General features: G+C 36.0%; 1 protein-coding gene across 4 annotated transcripts in view; it reads right to left on the reverse strand.

Annotated features, from left to right (window-relative positions):
- The window catches only part of LOC129771832 (matrix metalloproteinase-2), a 475554-nt gene that overhangs the window by 386959 nt on the left and 65384 nt on the right, over positions 1–23211 (reverse strand). For 2 of the 4 annotated variants that reach the window (XM_055775905.1, XM_055775907.1), the window contains exon 2: positions 1921–2094. The exons of the other annotated variants lie outside the window; for them this stretch is intronic. The gene's annotated coding sequence lies outside the window, so the exon portion shown is untranslated. The remainder of the gene's footprint in view (positions 1–1920; positions 2095–23211) is intronic. 4 annotated transcript variants of the gene reach the window in all.

Here is a 23211-nt window from a genome sequence, read left to right on the forward strand (position 1 = left end):
TTTCTTCCGAAAGTTTTTTTTATTCGATGTTCTCGATACATATTTTTTTAACTAGAACCATATTTTGATCAGGCAAGTAATTTTCAGATTTTAGTTTATGACGAAACCTAATTTATGAAAGATTTTATGAAATATGGAAAAAATTGTCTCATCAAAAATGACGAGACGATTAAAATGATATTTTGGATAACCGACGATCGAAGACGGACAAAACGGACTCGTTCGTTTTTGACCCATGCTGCGTGAACTATTACTGACTATTTGTTTGAAATTTTTCCAGTAGGGGAAAAGGGAGGAATTTGGACCACCTAAGCAAATCGCCTAATATTTCCAAACCAATACGGTCTAAATAAAAAATGTCACATTATATACTGAGCTACACTTGTTTTCTCTCAATAAATAATGTTCAATCATTATATTAAGCTTCAATCTACCAAATATATCATAAAATAAAAGAGACGATTTTTGGACATTAAAATTTGATGCGGGGTGATTTGGTCCAGTGTGTGTTTCATCGAAAAAAAACATACTTATGTTTATGTAAAGTATTTTGGAATAATGTTACAATCAGTAACAATGTTTTGGGATCGATACCAGGTGTCTTGGCCAGATTCCAGACCAGAAAAGTTGGATTGACACCATCTCGAATTCTGCATGAATCTTTTCACTGTTGGTCGAGCATTTTCAAACACTTTTGATACTTGGTCAGAGAAAATCCGTTCTCGATGGCCTGAGTTGCTCTTTCAAGCTCATCCTTCTTCCAACGTTGTCTGTCCATCCTCTTCTTGTAATTCAGCGGCATCTGGAATCAATTAAACCAAAGAAAAGTCTCAAACCTGTAGGACCAATTCACCCCACAGGAACGTGTCCATGTCACCCCACACAACATGCAAAAATTAAAAAGCAATTGATTTCATTTATTGTTATCAAACTTACAGTTTCGCTACATCAAATTGTTCCTCTACTGTAGGCGAACAGAACTTTAGTGCACAATACACGAAAAGTTTGTTTAATCAGCGGGAAAAACCTTAAAACCACGATCGGAAAACATACATTTTTTGACGCTCAAAGTACTTGATGTATTTATGCTACCGTTTCCCTCTACTTGTGAAGTTTTACCAAAGTGTTTTTACTTTAGGTACATACGGTTCAACAATAGAAGGAAATGACATCATAGAAAATCCAAGTTGAGCCGTAATTTTTGAGATAAAGGGGTGGTCCAAATCACTCCATATGACCAAATCACCCCGTGTTACCCTACCAATGCTAGCAACACACTGTTGTCTGTTATTCGTGGGAGACTAGTTTGAAAGATTTACCTTCCCAATTTATGCGGCCATAATGTGTCAAAAGGCGCTCTCAAGAAATAAATCGTGTTCACGAAATACGGATCGAGCTAACATCTCTGCTTACAACCCTAAGTCAAGTCTCCTCCGAGCCCCAATCAGGAAATCTGTATTCTGAAAAGCATCGCCCCCAATTAGATAACACAAAACGCAATAAATAATGACCCACAATTAGCGAAACCCTTCAGTAAAAACCCCCGCTTCCAGCGTGGAAACAACCGAAGAAAATGTAAATTGGTTTCCCAACCGATAGCAAACGTCGAAATAGAAAATTAATTAGAAACCGGACCGCATGAAATCGAGAATAAAACACAAAACTCCCAAAAAAAACCCTCCGTTGCAATAGCTTAGAAATCTTCCTCGTCCTGCGGCCTGCGAAATCCGCGATCCCTTATCGACTCGAACTCCTTCGGTCTCCGTTTGGACGTGGAAGCTCGCGGCAGCAGAGCGATGAAAAAACGAAACACACAAACCGAGTGATAAATGGGCCCCGGGAACCGCAGCAAATTTTTATCACGGCTACACCGAAGACCGCGCAATGAAAAGAAATCGTTCTTATCGTGCTCTCACTTACCTGTTTTATTTTCTCCGATGGGGTGGTGAAAAATCGGGGCGACACCAAATGACCCGAGGAAGTTTTCGAGCACCGAAACCCAAATACAGTCACCCTTTTCTTCCGCTGATAAAGTTTGACACGAAACGTGACTCGTATGCTTATGGTTGAAATTAAGCGATCAGTTTCCCTTACCTGTAATGAGATACGAAAGGAGAAAACACGTGGGTGAGTGAGTGAGTTGGACGAAACACGGGACACGAAAAAAAACTTTTTAATGAATTACTATCATTATGCGGGGGGGGGGGGGGGGTAAATGCGAGTTGAGAGCAAAACGGAAAGAAAGCGAGAAAAAATAAATAAAATAAAAACTTCGACAGCAGTTTTTTTCTCCTGCTCTCGGTTCGTGTTCATGTCTTGTAAAATTTGGTACTTATGTTTTTTTTAACAACGGTAAAACATTAGACTGCGATTAAACGAGATAAGTTTGGGAATTGGGGGGAAATACACGGTAAATTTATTCCGATTAAGTCCATAACAATTTCTACAAATTGGGTGGGACATTAAAAAAGTCAAGAAATAATGTCCGAACAGTTATGAAACCCCAGAAGTCGGACGAAATGAATCGTAAATTATGAATAATAGTTCCTCCGAAGTGGAAGACTTTGAGTGGCTATCCTAAGCGAAACCCGATCGACTCTGACATGACATTCCGGGAAGTGGAATATCAAATTTCCAAGGTAGTGAATTCCCAAACGATACCATGTTGAGCATACCAAGCCGGAATCGGACTGGGGGAGGAGGATGATGTTGAACAAAATATCAGTCAGTGTCAGCGAGCCACAAACAGCTAAAAATCCTGCCATAAACCAACGAGTGAATAATTCATGAAACTCTGCTCGCAAATCCACATGCGGATCGGTATGCTACTGCTGCTACTGTGCACCGGAAGTGGAACACAACCCGCATGAGTTGCTTCACTCAATATCCAACCACCAACGACTGACTATCTCACCGCCACCTTCTCAAAAGTCAGGCAGTCATCATTTCTCACCTTGACTTCTCCTTCAGACCGCAGGGGTTGTCTTTTGACGCAAAGCCAGCAGCAGTAGCAGCAGTGGTCCATTATTTATGAATGCTGGGTAATGGAATTATGGTTTTACAACATCGACAGGACGCGCAGAACGGTCAAACATTGGAGGCGGCACCATGACGGCTGTTTTCCGCCACCCGATCTTCGCATGAATGCTATCTCTTAAGCAAAACGACAAATGGCGAGAGAAAGGGAAAAAAAACGTCCTACACAAAATATCAACACTTAAAACTTCAATCATCGTTTGAAGCCGAAGGAAATGCAATGAACAAATGCTCACAGCCGGCCCACTGCCGAAGATAGCGACGGCATCGTTAATCTTCCGGAAACCGACAGCAGGGAGCGGGTGGAGCGTTAAATTCTTAATTGAATTACCATAATCTAAAAGCTGTCAGGGGCTTTAAAAAACGATTGCTCACGGGAAGGGAGACTTCTTCCCACAGAAGCTAGACTGGGAATGTTTCATCTATGCTAGTCTTTTTTAGATATTCAGGATTGGGTATCGAGTAGAATGTGATTCCGACGTTACCATATCAACTCTTTTTTTTATTAAATTGTTATATTAACTTCTCTTGAATTACATAAAATCACAACACTGATAATTATCGGGCAGGAACCTTCCAAAACTAATTGAACAGTTTTAAACTTTTTTTTGATAACCAAATAACAAGTGCTCCACGGTCATTTCAGTCACATTTAGGCTTTTCTTGAAAGGAAGAAAAACATGCGAATGCAATAAACATCAAATTAAATTATATGATTGATTTGCTTGTACGAGTGACCATCGACATGAACATCGACAAAAAAATGAACAAAGAGTGACATCGAATTTTTCAAGAAATTTCTAGGATAAATTGTACAGCATTTTAAGGCTACAGGCTCATAGTTTCTGAATATCGTACGTCCATATTTTTAACTCGATGTATGTAGTTGACCAATGTATGCAGAGAATTTTTCTATTGTTTTTTTTTTTAAATTTTACTATGTCAAAAATCGAAGTATCGAAAATTTGCTCATGTGCTTTTTTTAACTCGTGGTTAAGTAATGTGCGAATGTGTGTCATTAGACTTACCCAAGAAACAAAAGTTAGAATTTTCTGCGAGGCCCCACCCTCTTTTGAGCCTTCTGATGAAAAAAATCACTTCAAGAAATTTCATTCGCTTAATTTTAGTTTTTAAATAATTCGATTCCAAATTCGTAGAGCTAAATTTACTTCATTCTTACCATCATGAAAATATTTTACAGAAACTAGAAATTTGTTTCATGAAAAGGAAATGTTTTTAAGATATTATAAAAGCGAGTATACATCAGTAAAATCAGGTACCGTCAATGGGGGTAAAAATAGGTCAAAAAAGGTAGTTTTCGAACTTATTGTTGAATAGTTATCGTAAATTAGTGTGAAACACAATTCTGATTAAGTAGAAATATTCTTGACAATGGGTCAAAATAGTGAATATTACTTTCTATTAAGAATTGTGTTTAGAAATCTCAATAATCTAAAGATAATTTTACAACATGTAAGTATCTTTAATGATTATTTGAGTTACGAAAATAGTGTCAATCCACCTGAAAGTGTGATGGAAATGTTTATATACAGCCATTCCATGTCAAACCGATATAGTGGTTCTCAGATTTTCATGAAAAGTGGTAGTTTTGTTCTTTATCGCAAAACATTAGACCCATATTTTTTATCAATCTGGTGATCATTTCCATTTTAGGTTTGCCCAAAAAATCATTTTTTTCTCAGTTTTTCCAAAAATGACTTTTTTTGACATGGGACTACGTCTAACCGGAATATATGGCGGGTAAAATGAAAACCTGGGGGGTCTCCGTAGCCACATTGGTTGCGCGTTCGCTTAGTAAGTGATCGATCGTGAGTTCAAAACTCAGGGCCCTCATTGACCATCTTTGTGTTGTTACAGAATAACTACGTCCACGCAACAATCATCAGCGATGGAGATCGATCCACGGTCGAAATAAGATCGATTCATCTATACAACTGCTCTGCTCTGCAAGACACATCGGGCTGCTGTTCTATAAATAACTCAACAATGATCAATCAACTGTCTCCGCTGTCCGGTATAACTGGATAATGGAAGAACAGAACGAAAACTCTTAGGCCTATATGGCAACTGTGTAAGTGTGTACCATATGCAATGGTATAGAAGGGAATACTCTAACGCCGAAAACATGGCAACTGTGTAATGTGCTAATTATAGATATGATAAACATGTGACATGTACACGATTGAAATTCGGCTCTGTTACAGCTAAAATGCTAATGAGCCTAAGATAAACAAAAGGGATAAAAAAAAATTAAAACCTAAACAAAGAACATGCAGGAAAAAATGAAAGATTCCGAATGCTTATAACTGAACATTTCTTACTGGATCGGAAAGATGTTTGCATCAATTGATAGGGAATATTTCTACGCATCTATCCCAATTAATAAAATGTTAATTTTCATTAGATAAACAATCAAATGACTGTAAAATGTTTGGCGTTATCTAAACATTCTAACTGCCTCGTTTTGCTTGGCCCTATTTACGATTTCCCCAACACAGCCATCAAAACAAAGCAGCTTTGGGAAAATCAGCATTGCAAATACATGAAAGTAGGGGGACTTTTGTTCTCACCGAAATGTGTTCCATAACACAGACCTCAAAACCAAGGTGCCTGGGGGAAACCGGCATTGCAAATACATGTAAATCGGGGGCATTTTGTTTCGACTGAAATGTGTTTCCCTGACACAGACTTCAAATCCATGGAGCGTGGAGATATTGGCATTACAAATTCATGCAAGTCGGACGTATTTTTGTTCCGACTGAAATGTGAATAACACAGACTGCATGTTTCCCTAACATGGTCTTCTAAACTTTAGAACCTGTGAAAATCGTGCAGACACTAGAGGCGAATGAACTTTCATGTTTAAAGCCTCTATAGTGTAAAAAGGAGAAGTTGAAGTTGTTGATTCGTGCAAGCCGGAGGTACTTCTGCATGTCTTTTTGCACTTCGAAAAGTGTTTTCCTAACACGGATTACAAAAGCGGGTCCGAATACAACGCTTTGGCTCGGTTATCCAAGATTGCATTGAAGGATATGCTTTCATATCTTCTGCTCACTGAATATCTACGCATACCATTTGATGATTAGGCAAAATGTTGATAACCATTTGCTGCGATAACGCTTATTGTTTAAACAATATGCGCTCGATGTACATATCAAAATCGAAACTGAGTGCCTAAAGTTCATCAAATCAAGCAAATTCGCGGTTCGAGAAGTACGTACACTTGAGAGATGCAAGCTTCAGAGGGAAATGAAAAATAAAATAATTGTATGATAATTCTTCCGTTCACATATTTTCACCTAGGCATCATACCAAACGTAAAATAACTGTAATTGAATTTATTTGTAACCAAGAACATAATCTATCACAATGCATGAATTGTCCTTACATGGGATTTCTTCAATCTTTTTTATAAAGCCAATATACTGAATTCAATTGAATTCGGAAATGGTTTCATTCAATAAAAAATTTAATTAATAGAAATGATTGCTAAGCTAAGGTAGTCCCACGTCAACTTTCCGTTTATTACCCACCCATTTTTTTTAAATTCATAACTTTTGAACTACTGTACCGATTCGGATGATCTACATATCAAATTAAATAGGTGACCACTTCCGTTTTAGAGTAGTCCAAAAGAATATTTTTTTGCTCATTTTTTCCAAAAATTAGCAACTTTTGAACTACTGCACCGATTCAGATGATCGACATATCAAATTAAAGCGAATTAGCTAGTCTTTTTTCGAAAAATATTATACTTGCAGACATTTTGAATTTTGGTCTTGTAATTATTGATTGTATTTTTTTTTATATTTTTGCATTGCCTCGGACTAAGGGCGCTATATTTTTTCTTGAAAGCTAAGATTCAGATGATCGATATACCAATTTGAAGCCAAATGAAATACCACATATGCATAAAATTGGATTCTAGTCGCATAGGAATAATGAGCGAAAACTGAAAACATGTTAACTTTGCAAAATCACTCGAAAACAAAAAAAAACATTCTCAGCTTTCAAGAAAAAAATATAAAAAAGTTTGGTTTCGGAACTTTTTTATATTTTTTTTCTTGAAAGCTGAGGATGTTTTTTTTTGTTTTCGAGTGATTTTTTTTAAGCTATGAAAAACAATTACAATCAATAATTACGAAAACAAAATCTGTTTTTTTTTCAAGCGCAATGTTTTAAAAACAAAATTAGCTCATTGGCTTTATTTTGATATATCGATCATCTAAATCGGTCGAGTAGTTCATAAGTTATGAATTACAATCATACCTCGATATAAAGCAACCTCGATATTACGTAACTTTTTAAGATGTCTTAGAGTTACAAATAAACAATACAGAAATAGTTTTTGAAGTATAAATTATTTCGAATAAATGTTTCTAATAAGTTTTATAAGTACCGTAAAATGTGGTATCATTGGTCTTTTTCTCAATGTTTTATGACTATGTTCTAACTAAACCCAATAATATTATGTTTCATATTTTCAAAACATGTATTGCCCTAGTTGAAACGGAAATAAGTAAAGCTCGCTTTTCGTTTAAGCATTTAAACTTATTAAAATAAATGGTACACGCCCAGTTTTCATTTTGTATCTCAATTTGGATAACAGAACCTATATAAATAAAAATGATTTGTTGTCCGTTCCTCACGATTTACCTCAAGAACGGAGCAATGGATTTAACAGTCAGTATCAGGTTTGGTGTGTTTTAGTCTGCGTCAGGTTTATACGTCAAATGAAATTATCTACGGCTAGTTAAGATCAGGTACATGAAAATAATTTCTGTGGGAACTTGAGTGTTCGAAATGATTTAAATCATAAATCAATTGTGGGTGGGACGAAATTCGCCGAGTCAGCTAGTTTTTCAATAACATTGAATTAATTTAGTTCTGGAAACTACCGACGCATATCAATACATGGTTGAATTTGTACTTAATGGACATTTCACAAACTGTAAGTCAAACATAGAAACTATAGAATAAACATTGATACTAAAGATGAAACGGATATCCGGCCTAACCGGTCAATATTTGCTATCCGGCAGGATACTGGAAATTGCAAAAAAAAAATCCAAAATTTCTCATTAACACAAGATAAATCATAACAAAACAGCTCTCTAGATAGCTAGCACCAGTCTTCCGAAAAACACTTACACATGTCCACGCGATGTGAAAATTCCATGTTTTTGTTTGAATTCGAACATGATTCTCGCTAGTGTTGAGTGTCTCTCCCCAACACGAACAATGATACACAAACATAGACATGTGAAAACAAACACGATGTTTATAATTCAAGAGCATCATGTACAAACATATCACCCGATGTCGCAGTATTCATTGCTTTCGTTTCTTTTCATACACGGAAAGAATTCATCCCAAAACATTTCTTCGTAGAATACTTTTTCACAGAAACGAACTTGAAATTTAGTTCGCATTTCAAAAATTGCACGAACTAAGAGGCTATGAGTTATTGCACCAAAATATATATTTTTATTAAGGCTCATATGGCGTCAGCCTAACGGGGCCGGGAGTTCAATATTTTGACAATGTTTGCTTACAACTATGTTAGTAATATGTAACCGATTACTCGCGGTTGGCTCGAGGTTAGTATTACAAGTGTTCTCATAATTGGGATGTTGCAGTCTTCAGTGCTCTGTACGTGTGCCCGACATGGGATACTTCCTATTGGGATGCAGCTGACCTTTAATCAGCAACGACCCCCTAGTCTGCACCCCATATCTAGCGTGGTGCGTCTTTTTCGACTCGAGGAATCCAGGATAGAATGATCACTAGCCGGCGCAATCATCAGCTCGTGTTTCGACCCGTGTATCTGTAAAGAGTGTGTGTATGTATTGCCGCGACTAAGTAAAAGTTTATAGATCGTTCATGCACATTTTGCAAGTCTGATTAAATAATCCTTGGTTTCGTTCAAAGAAAACATTCTCTGAATAGAAAGAAGCTTTCTATTTTTTTTGCGTGCATGTTGGCAATTAAAGTCTGGGGAGCCGACTGCATAGCGGGCGACGTCGTACAAATGCTGACCAAAAAAATAAATACCCAAAAATTAGTTTAAGATGCAACCTTCAGCGGCACACAGCAGAACCAGCAGAGAAATTTCAGCGGCTAAAACACACCATTAATTTCTCGATGTTATCACAAAGTGAATGAAGGAAAAAACTAAAAGCTACACTTACACTGCACTATATATGCTGTGTGTGCATGCGATTGCATTATACTTTCTTCTCCTCTTCTCCGCTCGTTTTATAGCTCGGGTCGCGATCGTCCCGAACAAGCAGTATTGGCCATTTGTATTCAAAGATCCAGCCAAAATTGTTGCTCCCGTGGTCGAGTGGTTAGCGTCACGCCTAACATCTTCTTCTTCTTCAATGGCACTAACGTTCCTAGAGGAACTTCGCCGTCTCAGCGTAGTATTACTTGCGTCATTTTTTATTAGTACTTAGTTGAGATTTCTATGCCAAATAACACGCCTTGAATGCATTCTGAATGGCAAGCTCTAGAATACGCGTGATCACAGTGCAAGTCGGAGGAAATTTCTTTGACGAAAAATTCCCCCGACCAGAACGGGAATCGAACCCGAACACCCGGCATGTTAGTTATGACGCTAACCACTCGGCCACGGGAGCACGCCTAACATGTCACTGCTGAATAATTCAATTTTAGTACTTGTTCAAATAACTAATAATAGCGAATGTTACATGAATTCAATATATAAATTGATGCGTGCACTAAATAATGATATCAAATGTGAAAAACTCTCATATCAATCGATGTTTATTTTGTTCAGAACAGAAAAAGAGGTTTATTTTATTTGCCCAATATTTTTGATGAAGCACCCATTGTCATGAAAGGAAAGCATATTTTCCATGTCAACATACCAACACACCACGCGTTGAGTGGTGGTGGTGTGGTGTCCGATTCGCTTCTTCTACTCTACGCACTGCCGGTGCTTGGGGTGAAAATGCAAGAGAAACTGTACACCATGTTCGAACATCATGTGAAACATTGGGACTAAACATCGTATGTCCAAACATACCACGAATACAAACATGTCACATTTTCTAACATAGGTACGAAAAAATCATGTTTGTACTCAAACACAAAACTGTGAACAGCAGCGTGGACATGTTTATTCCGGACGCAGTGTTTTTTGTGAAACATGGAAGACTGGCTAGTACAGCATAGCAAAACCATTTATCCATAGTTAAAAATAAGGTTTGATTACTGAAATGTGCAGATTTTTTTAATTTGAATTAGTATTTACTCATAACATTAACTATGAACAGTACTCAAAATTACCCAGTGGTGAATTATGATGAATAAATAAAAAAAAATTTCAGATTGTGATGTTGTCATAGTTTATTATTTTTATGTAGAAAAGTAAAATGTAATCTTTTATTCGTTTCATGCACACATGTAGTGTCTTCCAGTTTCGTATTCGCAAATAAAATAGCGCATTTTTGAGTAATCATGAACAGTTTTGCACCAATAAAAAAAAGAAGCTTTTTGCTTCGATATAACGCAATGAGAAAAAAAAATGAAAATGAAAGATGCCTTATATCGAGGTATAACTGTATTGAAAAAGGTCATTTTTGGAAAAAAGAGAGGTGGAAATGGCCACCCTGATGAATAAAATACAAAATACGGGTCTAACATTTTACGATGAGGAATAAAACTACCAATTAGTCATGAAAATCTGCCAATCGCTATATCGGTTTGGGATGGAATCCAAACACTTTTTGCTTGACCCATTCTCACCCCCAATCAGTGTGAATAAGAGATTATTTCTAAAATATTGAAATTCGACTGAAAAAAAAATTTTATATTCAAAATCAGTAATGATTCATCTGGCAAGACTTTCAAGAACAATTCTATCCAATATTTACAATTTCAGTAGTTCTGTATAATGCTGGGCATGAGATTTTTTCTGAGATGTTATTTGATGACTATTTACACAACAAACTATGATGAATTATTAAACAATAACTATTTGTACTACAGTTAAGTATTATGCGTTGGAAGTTGTGGAAATATGTCTCCTATTAAATGGCTCATAGCTTTCAAAAATATTCGCAATATTTGTCAAGATATTACTTATATATATTATTACAGAAGGATAACTGTTCACCCAACGCATAATTACTGGCGACGAGACATGGGTGTGACTTTTCCTATTTCCGAAACTCAAACTACTGCTGCGTAGGACCCGTTTTGACAGCAATGAAGACATAAAAAATGAATTCGCTGCGTGAATTCAAGACATTTTCTGGAAAAAAGTGCTTCGGTGACTGGATTGTTCGTTGAAAAAAGTGTATTACTTTAGAAGGGGCCTATTCAGAAGGCGATAATATAAACTTAGATGATAAATAAAGTATTTTCTTCAAAACATTTAAAAGCAAAGATTCCCGGTATATAAGTTAGTTTCGTTCAAGAATCGGATAGTCAACCTCGCATTTAGAGAAGTTCCAGCTATTTTTCGTGAATTTAAATTTATTACCAAGAAGGATATATTATTGTGTACCTTTCAAAAGAATGTTCGTGGTTCGTGGAGCCAACGGAGCTACATGGGTCCAAGCTTCTAAGAATTCATTGTTATCAATCATTATATGTGATGGGATTGAACAGATGTTCCGACAAAAAACAAACGGTGACTTCATGCTTCCTCGAATCACCGCGTCGGATTGTCAAACTTCTCAATGTCAATTGATAGCGAAAGCTGACAAGTGATAAAAAAATCACCGCATTCCAACCGACAGTGTCTAATCGAACAAAAACGCTCGATAATTTGTCAAACTTTCCCCGTCAGTTCATTTCGCTTGCATCGGGGATCGTATGTTTCAATCAATTCCGTCCCACCTCCCCAATTGCTGCACCCCTCTGTCTCTCTCTCCGCTTCCAATTCCACTGCTCCACGGAACATCAATTTCCTGTCCCTCGCGCCGAGCAAATGAAAACGGAGAAAAGCCGTCCCATCCCATCGTCCGAAGGTGCTTTCCGAAGTGGCGGCTGAGCAATTTGCTTTATTTTGTTTCAATTTTCGCCGATATCTAGCAGCAGTTTGTTTTTCTTTCCCCACGTTCCTTCGCGTCCCGTTTTTCCCCGTTTCCCTCGATAATTTCATTCCCACGCTTTTCCACACGTAGTTGGCGGAATGAATATTTTATTTGCTATAGTTTCTACTCTCTCCCTGATTCCGATCGGGTAAGATGGCCATAAAATGTTTTCCACTTTATCTTTATATCCAACGGTGATCATCTTCCCGACCCAACCCTCGCTCTGCCCGTCTGGTTCGGTGCTCAATGGAGTGGGACTAGGAGTCGGAGGACATCGATTTTTCACTTTACGCAATGATTCTATTGTCGGGAGTAGATCCCGACGATGGCCGTGTTGAGCCAAATCGATTAAAAAAAGACCCAGCAAAAGCGAAGGATCAGGAACGAACAAAATAGTCGGTCTGCCATCGTTCGGGTGGTCGTTTTTAAATGGAAATATTAATTCGAAGAAATCGATACATAACTACCCGCAAAGTAGATTGTATTCAAATAAGTGTGAATTGCTCGAGACCGTCGTCGGGCGTAAATCACCAGCTTGAAGCTTAACCTAACGACACTTCTGTCCTCCCCCAGTTCTGCAGTTGGCGACATTCGACTCCTCACTGTGGGGGAGGAGAAACACAACACATTCGCATCAAGGCTCTCCCACATAGAGCGGAAGGAAAACAACGCGCAACACAAGGGAAAAAAACTAATCCTCACCCCAATTGGATAAGCGCACCCGCACCCACCAAACTCGTCTCGTTCTCTAAGTGGCTCGGAAAATAAAAAGATTTTCCCTTCCTCTTGTTGGGATCACAATATGATGGCGATGGTGGGTAAGTAATTAAGTTCCGGTGGCATAAATCTAATTAGCGCGATAATTTCACTCTTTGCATTGTGTTTTCGCTCAAGATGCCACGCGCGCTCGCTTTCTCGCTCGTTCGCTTTTCACACTTTCACTCCTTTGCTCTTTGTTTGGTTTCCCCGCCCAAAAGGGATGCGGTACAAACAGAATGGAACAGCAAAAAGGGAATGCAAAAGCAGGGCGACGGCAAATTACCCACAAATTGTTGAGTTGGGAATGAACGAGCGAAAGAGCAAGAGCAAAAAATAAAACTGAAGAAAAAAAAACAAGCGAAAGGATTTTTCAAAAGAAAATGCTGAGTCGTGTCGACAATTTGTTACTTTGTGAATGGAAGCACTTGTTTGGAGGAACAAAAAAGAAACGCCATCATTGTTGAAGGTTGTGGCACTCAAGAGAGAGAGAGAGAGAGAGTGAGAGAGAGAGACAGAAAATCTGAACAGTGAAAAGAATGAATGGATACCGATGCAATGAGAAGCTGGAAAAACAGCTGATTGGCGTAGGATTTCCTCGACGTTGTTTCGCTACGAAGGATTGATGGTCGTAGCGAAAGCCGTATTGATGAGTATGTATGATTTTTTTTCAAATTTAACTGTCATTATTGCCACATTATTTTAACATCCGATTTTGCATGCTTGAACAATCACCGAGCAACGAAAACGAGAAAAAGACGAGTGAACCTGGGCATTACGAACTCTGATAGTTAAAACTTTTCAGTCGTTTGCTATTATGAGATGGGTTCTTACATACTATTGCCTTCTAGTACTGATGACCTGAATAAGTTCTCGTTGTTTGAATGTAGGACTACGTTCAACAGGAAGGTATTGGGTTTAAAATGGAAATTTAAAATTCGAACATACAACGAAAAATTGAGTGTCGAACGTTTACGAATCTACTATCCCTTGATATATTCCTAACATGTTTACGATCTCTGGACGTAGCGGCGAGGCACAATTCAGTTGTTGCTCTTCTGCCATGCGGATCCGTTAAGTTCAAATCGTTCGTTTCGAAACGAAAAAAAACTTTGCAGCCATTCCATACCAAAGCGATAAAGTGGTTCTCAGATTTCTGTGAAAACTGGTAGTTTTGTTTCTTATCACAAAATATGAGACCCGTATTTTTGTATTTATTATTATTTTTTTGAGGATGCCCATTTCCATCTTTGTTCGAAAAATCAAGTTTATACACTTTTTTTTCCAAATAAATACTTTTTTCAAAAATTCATTGCTTTTTTACTACAAGAACGTTTCAGATGATCCACATATCAAAGTTTCGATATATTAAAAAAGCTAGTTTTCGCAGGTGTAATATTTTTTTCAATTTTTAATTTGATGTGTCCAAAATGGCATGCGTACTTTTAGAATGAACTTCAAATGAATGCAGGTTGATTAGGTTAATTCTATTTGCTATTGAATTAGTCAACAAAATATTGTGTTAGTTCAGAAAAAGTTTGAAAAAACAGAAAAAAAATATTTTTTTATTCTCCACATTTTTGTCCATTACATCTACACACACCCAGACAACAGTATTTCCATAGAATATTCCAAAACATGGAAGATAGTGCATCCATTTTTCATATGTTGAATTTGCGCGAATTTACAACAGTTACAAATCACCTAAACATTTCGACTTCACACTCTGCTCCATTAATTTTCTTGTCGAATGTAGAACGCGAAGATGTTTGCAAGCTGCAATTGCTCTTGTACTTGCCTACATTTGTGCAGACCGGAATGTGTTTCCTTAACACGGACTATTAAATCGAAAAATTTTACGAAATCGTCATTCATCATCACGAATTCGGTAGTCGTCTGTTTTTTCAAGATTGTGGGTTTAGAATAAGTTTTCTAGATTATCCTTCTCCAAGGCTACATGCGGAAAACTGAAGAAATTTGAAGCCTCTATTACCTAAGACATCATCATCATCGCCAGAACATCCCCTTCAAATGAACATTTAGGAACGGTTAGGTAAAAAACCTCAAACAGGAAAGTCAAAAGGAAGTGAGAATATGATTTGAGAAATAGTGTAGAAGTTAAATAAAAACTCATCAGAATCCAATGAAAAACGAATCCTGCAACATCATCTCTCACCTCGTGTTAATGGTATGTTCAGTATGAAAATTGTCTTTACAGCGTCCTAATTATTAGTTGTGAGCGGAAGTGTCCGCTACATAGCTGGCGGAATATTTATCTCAGGAACTAGCCAATTCATCTGAAATTTGGCTGCAATACGTATAAAAGTGTTCTTTAACGCGTTTCTCTAGCGGCTTTCCAAAATTAAGAAAAAATTGGCGGATAGATTATTTGTTAAATGCTTTTGTAGCAATCGTCACATAAATGCCCATATATGATCGAAAAACTAAAATTTAAATAATTTAATACTTTTCCAAAAAAGGTGAAAAAACTTCAAAAATTAAAAAAATCTATAAACATTTTGATCAGAGAATGACATGTAGGGTTTTATTTAAGTCTTAATTACGAAATACGAACAATTAAAAAAAACAAATGAAAAAAAAATGGAAATTAAAATTAATTTTTCTCAAAAACATTTTTTTTAAATTCTGAAAAAAAAAAAACATATAAATGGTCAATTTTTTTTCGAATGGTGATCAAAATTTTCATTGTAAAAGAATTCATGATTTTTCCTTTATACTTAATGAATTCGCTGATTGATGATTTGATAAGTATCCCGCGTATTTAAGGATCAAAGCGAAATTTAAAAAAATATCATTGAATAGTTGTAACGCTTTTAGATAAACTGGTTTTGCAAATTCAACCCGCCAAGAGAACCACGAATCGTGATGTAATCAGTAAGCGCAGTAAACCAATTTCAATTCAAGTTCTAATTCGGTTATATTGTGATTTGTGAATGCGAAGTCATTTAATCGCCACGATTCCCATCCAAAAGGCTTTCCTAAATTCAGAATTCAAGTTTTGAGATTACTGCTGTATGATCTAAAACGAAAAAGCGTTTTCCTTCATATGTTGTGTTGTGTTGAACCTCTTTAGAAACGTTTCGGGCCCCCTAAAACCTCCGTATCACACATTTGGTTCAATTTGCTTGATTAGTTCTCGAGTTATGCTCCCCCTTCCCGGTCTCTAGTAAGGAGGAAGGAGTGTCGAACCACCATAGAAACATTTCGTGCCTTCTATAACCTCCACATATAAATTCGGTTCCGTTTGCTCGATTGATTTTCGAACCACCACATGTTAAATTTTTTTCCACTTGCTTGATTAGTTCTTGAGTTATTCAGAAATTTCCCACGCCCGCTTCCACACACGGTAAAAACAAAACTACGAGTTCGATTCGGTTGAAATTTTTACAGAAGCCGTTTACGAGGGTGTACTACACGATAAGTAATCTCTAATGCGATACTGACACCATCGGGCGATGAGGCTAAGTACTTATCGAACCGCCCTCGTATATATAGATTTCCATGAGGAATAAGTGAGAAAATGAGCATGATCATTTGTTGGCAAAACAAATTGGTTTGAAGGATCTCATATTCGGTCTGTATAAGTGTGACTTATTTTTATTCAATCCCATTCGTTCACTTTATATAGGCTCATTAACATTTTGAGCTGTAACACAGTCAATTTTTTTATCCCATTTGTTCATTTATTTATGCCCATTAGTGTTTTTACAGTAACAGAGCCGGATTCAATCGTGTACATGTTACATGTTTATCGTTTCTATATAAACGGTGAATTTCACAGTACCCATTAAGACGTAGAAGTATTCCTTCTGTCCAACTGAGCAGTCAGCCGAGATAGTTGATATGATCGTTCTTGTGTTACTAATAGTACAACAACCCGAAGTTTCTTGTCGCAAGCAGAGCTAGTATGGATGAAGAGAAGCCAGGACTCCGACAAAGATCTCCATCACTGATGATTGTTGCGTGGATGTAGTTATTCTATAACAACACAAAGACGGCCAATTGAGGGTCCTGAGTTTTATACTCTAGATCGATCACTTAGTAACCGAACGCGTAATCAATGTGACTACGAAGACCACCTTGAGAGAAAGAGAGTCAGTTTTATTCGCGTACATTTCTATCCTGTTGATAATATATGACCTTACAAACTTGGACTTCGTTTTTTTCCATGCAAATTTTTTTTTTGTATTCCAAATATGACCTATTTGAAGCAAAAATGAAATATTTCAACGTTATAGTGAATGTAATAAAAAGTAAAAATCGTGATTTTGATATTCTAGTTGAAAATTCACCAGGAATTGTTTAAAATGATATTGCAGCGAATTTAGTAAAAATAGAAGTTAGGTGTCAAAGAACGAATTGTAGGACAGTTAGAGTGCTTCAATTTGGTTCATACAAATATTCAAGTTTATTGTGATTTTTTTGATAAAATTAAGAATAACACCTTAAAAAGCACTAACTTTTAAGTTTTTCACTTCTAAAATGTTACTTAAATCCACTAATTTGAAAGTTTCACAACTTTATCCTGTATAAAATTTTCTCATCTCTCAAATGGAAATCAACAGAATTGTCCTACGTAGCGTAATTTTTTAATTAGAGCAAATTTGAGGCAAACGAAACCTGAAAAAGAGAACGAGTTCAATAATTCTGTCACGAGTAATCGGTTTCCCACATTACTAACCATAGATTTAAGAAAATTGTTCATATATATAGTTTTAAAAATATATTTAAGATTTCGGCTCCTTTAAACTTATGTAACTGAGCCTGTAAAAATAAACGAATTTATTAAAAAAAAAAAATAATTCTGTCATTGTTGGAATTCGATCAAATGCGTAGAAGGATTTTTTTCATCAAACATGATCTTCTATCATATTTTGAAAGAATTCGGATTTTTATATGAGAAAGGTATTTTATTATTATTTTTCATTTTGGCTTTAAGGGGATGAATACAAAACTTCTTCTTCTTCTTCAATGGCACTAACGTTCCTAGAGGAACTTCGCCGTCTCAACCTAGTATTACTTGCGTCATTTTTATTTGTACTTAGTTGAGATTTCTATGCCAAATAACACGCCTTGAATGCATTCTGAGTGGCAAGCTCTAGAATACGCGTGATCACAGTGCAAGTCGGAGGAAATTTCTTTGACGAAAAATTCCCCCGACCAAAACGGGAATCGAACCCGAACGCCCGGCATGATAATGTGAGACGCTAACCACTCGGCCAAGGGAGCACGAATACAAAACTAAATTCTTCTTTCTAATTAAAATAAACAAAAAAAAATTAATATTTGTTTTACTCGATTATATACAGTGAAAAGAAATTGGGGACTATATACAATCGAATCCGCCCTGTATAGCCTTTTTAGCATGAAAGTATTCCTCTTTGTCCCACTCTCTGCCTCCCAGTGTTCAAAAGTATTCCAGTTTCATTATTCTTAGAGATGTTCAATTCTCCGGTGCAACTTTCCACAGTGCCACTTTTCAAGTCTTTTTCAAGACCAAATTCAGTCTTTTTCACGGAGAAATTCAGCCGAAGGATCCGCCGTTCATGTCAATGGTCAGAGCCACCAGTAAACATAAGCCCCTAAAAGATATTTTGAATATACTGTGATACCATAAGAAATTTGCTGGAATCAATAAATTTTTCATCTATGAGTTGTTCTCAATTTTGGATACCATTTGTTGAAGTGAATACAATGTCAGGTTTAAATTTCAAAACCGATTATTCCAGAATGTAATGTCCTCTGCGCAACTATTCAGCAAATCTACATTGATTCCACATAATTTTAGCATTATAGCATTTTAGGAATTTGATTCATGCGTCTTACTCCGCCCCACTGCACAATGGCCCAGGAGATGCATTTAAGTGGAAATTAGCGTTTAGAACTCGACAGTTATTCTCTAGACAAAAACTGTCTTCGACAAAGTTGTTACGTATGATAAAGCGCTCATTTTTATTTTGTCAAAAATAGGGTGACCACCATTTTCGATGAAATAAAAAATCTAACTTTCTTATCTCTATAGATAGAGGTAAACATAGTTTGACAATGTTGTAGTCCCAGTTATTTAAAACATTTTTGTAGAACAAAGTTTTTTTTGTATCTCTTGAAATAACCGCTATAGCGCGTAATTTGCGTTGGGGTCATCATTAAAAACAGTTTTTTTGCTCTAACTTTCATATTTCAAATTCTACATACAAACTGCCTTCGAAAGATTTTTAGAGCTTACTAATACAAACATTTTGCGATGCAGAACTTGCCAATATATCAATTTCACTCAAAGTTATTGATATTTCATAACAAAAATTACGCTCTCTTCAATTGCTTGCCATTCTTTCTGGGGCAAACATAAAAAATGTTTGTTAACGGAATTTGAATGAACTTAGTTCACTTTACATATTGTGTGATTTTCAAAACTATGTTATTTTTCGTGTTTGAGTAAATTGAAATTGAAATCATGAGTTTTTGGGTGAAAAATCATCAATAACTTTGAGTAGAATTAAAAGATATTGACAAGTTCTGCACCGAAAAATATTGGTCTTGATAAGCTCTAAAAGTCGTACGAAGACAGCTTTGATGTAGAATTTGACATATAAAAGATAGAGCAAAGAAACCCGTTGTTTCATTGTCACCCCAATGCAACTTAGGAAAAATGCGCTGAATCGATTATATTGATAGATAGAAAGAAGCTTTGGTCTACATAGTTAATTAAAATAATTGGGGCTACAATATTGTCGAACTATGTTTATCGCTATCTATAGAGATAAGAAAGTTAGATTTTTTATTTCATCGACAATGTTGGTCACCCAATTTTTGGCAACATAAAAATGAGCGCTTTATCGTATGTAACAACTTTGTCGAAGACAGTTTTTGTCTAGAGAATAACTGTCGAGCTCTAAATGCAAATTTCCACTTAAATGCATCTCCTGGACCATTGTGCACTGGTAGAAAGAGATAATAATATTTTACTAAATGATTTTTAATAATTTAAAAAAAATATAGTTCAAGTTTGATAATTTTGACCTATCCTCATTCTTTTCATTCATTTTTCTCGAACATCATAACTCTATAGCTCCATCTGCAGATTATTGTCGACTGTTTCAGAGAATGTCAAACTTCATAAGTTACATCATTTCTCGCATACACTTTTTGAAAAAAGATGAAAATAAATTCATGTATCTGGTCAATGTTTGATTTTTTTCAACCATTAATTTTTCAGCTCCCTAATATGGGTTTTTTCCCTACGCTGTATTTTGTCTCCGATCTGAAAGATCGTATTATCTTCAGCGATGTTTAGACAAAATTTGATCAAAATTTCCATTGTAAAAGAATTCATGATTTTTTCCTTTAACCTTAATGATTTCGCTGATGGATGATTTGATAAGTATCCCGTGTATTTAAGAATCAGAGCGAAATTAGAAAAATATCAATGAATAGTTGTAACGCTTTCAGATAAACTGGTTGAACAATTTCAACCCGCCAAAAGAACAATGAATCGTGATGTAACCAGTAAGCGCAGTAAACCAATTTCAATTCAAGCTCTAAATCGGTTATATTGGGATTTGTGGATGCGAAGTCATTTGAATATTCAAATATTACGTAACGTACTCAAAAAGGGAGAAGGGTACGGCTTGTGGAAACTTGTTTTGGAAAAAATCCAACTAAATCTAAACATTTTTATGCAAATGACCATTTGTTACATGTTATGTAGGGAAGGGGGAGTCTAAAATAGTAAACAAATTACGTTACGTAATATTTGAACGACCCCTAGTTGAAAAATTAACAAATTTTACTCTTATCTTGTCTGTGTATTCATAAATTATGTAGAACATACCGTTCTAACTCATATTTCGGACACTTTGTAATAATATCTTGAAATGCTTAATGATTCTTTAGATTATCCCCTTGGTTTCACTATAATTTTATATTAGATTTAAATTATAACATAGTAGACAAAAATCTAACAGCACTACTCATTATTGTTTGTTTTTGACGTTCGCCTAGCGTGAGCAGGTAGAATATAACCGTTTATTAATAGTTCAATTTCTCTCGTGGTCATCCCTGATCATCATCGTTATCAGTTAACTATTATTTCTTGGTAAGTGTTTCACAGTTGATTATAAAACATAATGAAGTATATTGTAATTTTTCTTGAAAGTTGAAGACGCTTTGAATGCCATTCGAGCAGGGTCATCTATCCATACTGCTGCAACCCAAAATCCAAAATCCTCAGGAAATCCTCAGAATCAGTGTTGGCCAACATGCAAAGCGGATGTGGGCGGATGGAAGCGGATGAATGAGCGCGTATGAGATATATAAATATATACTAGTAATATTGTAACTAATATCAATAAACATCATGTTAATTAATAGCTTTTTTATTCTTTATTTGAGAGGCTTTCAGCCTCCTGGGCTGGTTCGCCTCTGATTAATTAATAGTAATAGAATATATTTTTTGAGGGACGAACGAAAATCAAAACAGGCTCTACTGCTGTTAAGATGGGTCCCCGGTCAGGAAGGTCGAAAAAATCTTTTTTTTTTTCCTTTTTTTTCTTTTTTTGCATTTTTGGGAAGTTTAGGCCCTCAGAAAATTTGTCCTAAAACGATTTTTCTTTCGATTTCGTTGGAATGTTACAGTCAAAAGTATGAGATCAGATCAGGGATATAGTATTATTGTACGAATTTTTGAACGCGTTTTTCTCGAAACCATGTTTTTTCAGCTGGTGGTATCGATATCTCAGGAATTAATCGACCGATTTAGCCATTTTGGATTTTTTTCGAATTTTCAGAAACCTCTATGTAACGCTGTAGGTGTTGTCCTGAAGTTTCAAAATATTCTTAGGAATTCGTTCTGCGACCCGCCATTGCTTCAGAACCGATACCACCATCAAGGTACCGATTATTCGTTCACTCAAAAAATGGAAAAAAAATCTTCAAATATACCTCAAACAATAACCAAAATACCCGACCACTTAATTTTTCTCATGTTTGATCATTTTATTGCATTAGTAATTGTACAGATTGTACAGTTGTACAGTTGAGCTTAATACCACAAGAAACCGTTATGCAAACAGAGTTTCCGAAATTTGAATTCACTCTGTTCGAAATTTGATTTTTTTCATAAATAGTGACCGAAATTTGATTCTTATCCGCCTCAATTAAAAGACATTTTTATTCAATAATTGTTGATGTTTTTAATCAATTAGGCACCAAAGCTTATTGAACTAATTTAGTAAAAATATCAACCAAATAGTACTTGTGCATAAAGTTTAGGTCTGTTTTCTGTAGCAAATGCCTTAAGCGTCCGAAATATGATTAAGGACGGTGCTGAGGAATGAAATATGAATGATTCATTTTTTTTCAATTTATCATCATTTATTCATACAGCAATCATCGACAAATAACGTCCGGCCGTTTTTCAATTTAGTTTTCAAAGCCATCACACTTGATTATCCCTATATAATTATTTGACGTGCGATTCTAGCGATATTTTTTTTTTAAATCCGTGTTTTTGGACCGATTCAGCCAGCGCGCAAAAATGTTTGTTTTGATTTCACGGAACAAGAAAGAGTAAACAAAGGCGCGGATTGCGTTAATACATGCCAATATTCTGGTAATGGCTATCATAAGGTGAGTTGAAAATGTTTACTTTATATATTTTTTATCGTGTCAATTCATCATTCCTAGTGAAAGTTATGATTTCCGTAAGTTAACCCCGAATTCCAACTTGCCCCGGTGTACCTTACATAAATTTATTCAATTATTAAATCTGTACGTTCTGTCTGTCCATCCTGAAAAATCAAATTACATCCCTATCCAAATCAATGGAAACCCCATATTCACAATGTATTCTCAATATTTGAACTAGCTTATTCTTCGTCCAACAAATATTCGAAATCGGTGAGCACCGAACATCTCAGAATATGAAATGTTTATTTGTCAAGTGTCATGACAAGATTAGCCAGAATATAAACACAGTGTCGCTGCCTTCCGAACAGTACAACATTTTTTCCCCGAAAAGAAGCTAAAGCTGTTCAAACTTCCAAACAACTTTTCCACTCATAAACTCATTCCTTGAACTAAATAAAAATGTTTGACGAGCAATGAAGAATCCCCATGTATTACCTGCACCTTGAGAAAACATGCGGATCGAAGAATTCTGGCTAAATGTATGCATTGAATTTTTATAATCTTATGAAAAGTTTTACATTGGCCTTTTTGGGTATCCTCACAGAGCAGCCCGAGAGAGCGTTATTCGTGACCTCCGCCGTTTTTCCTCCGATCAATTTCGTTCAATTCCAAACCGCTCCAC

Source organism: Toxorhynchites rutilus, chromosome 2 (genome assembly GCF_029784135.1).
Source record: "Toxorhynchites rutilus septentrionalis strain SRP chromosome 2, ASM2978413v1, whole genome shotgun sequence".
Lineage (NCBI taxonomy): Eukaryota > Metazoa > Arthropoda > Insecta > Diptera > Culicidae > Toxorhynchites > Toxorhynchites rutilus.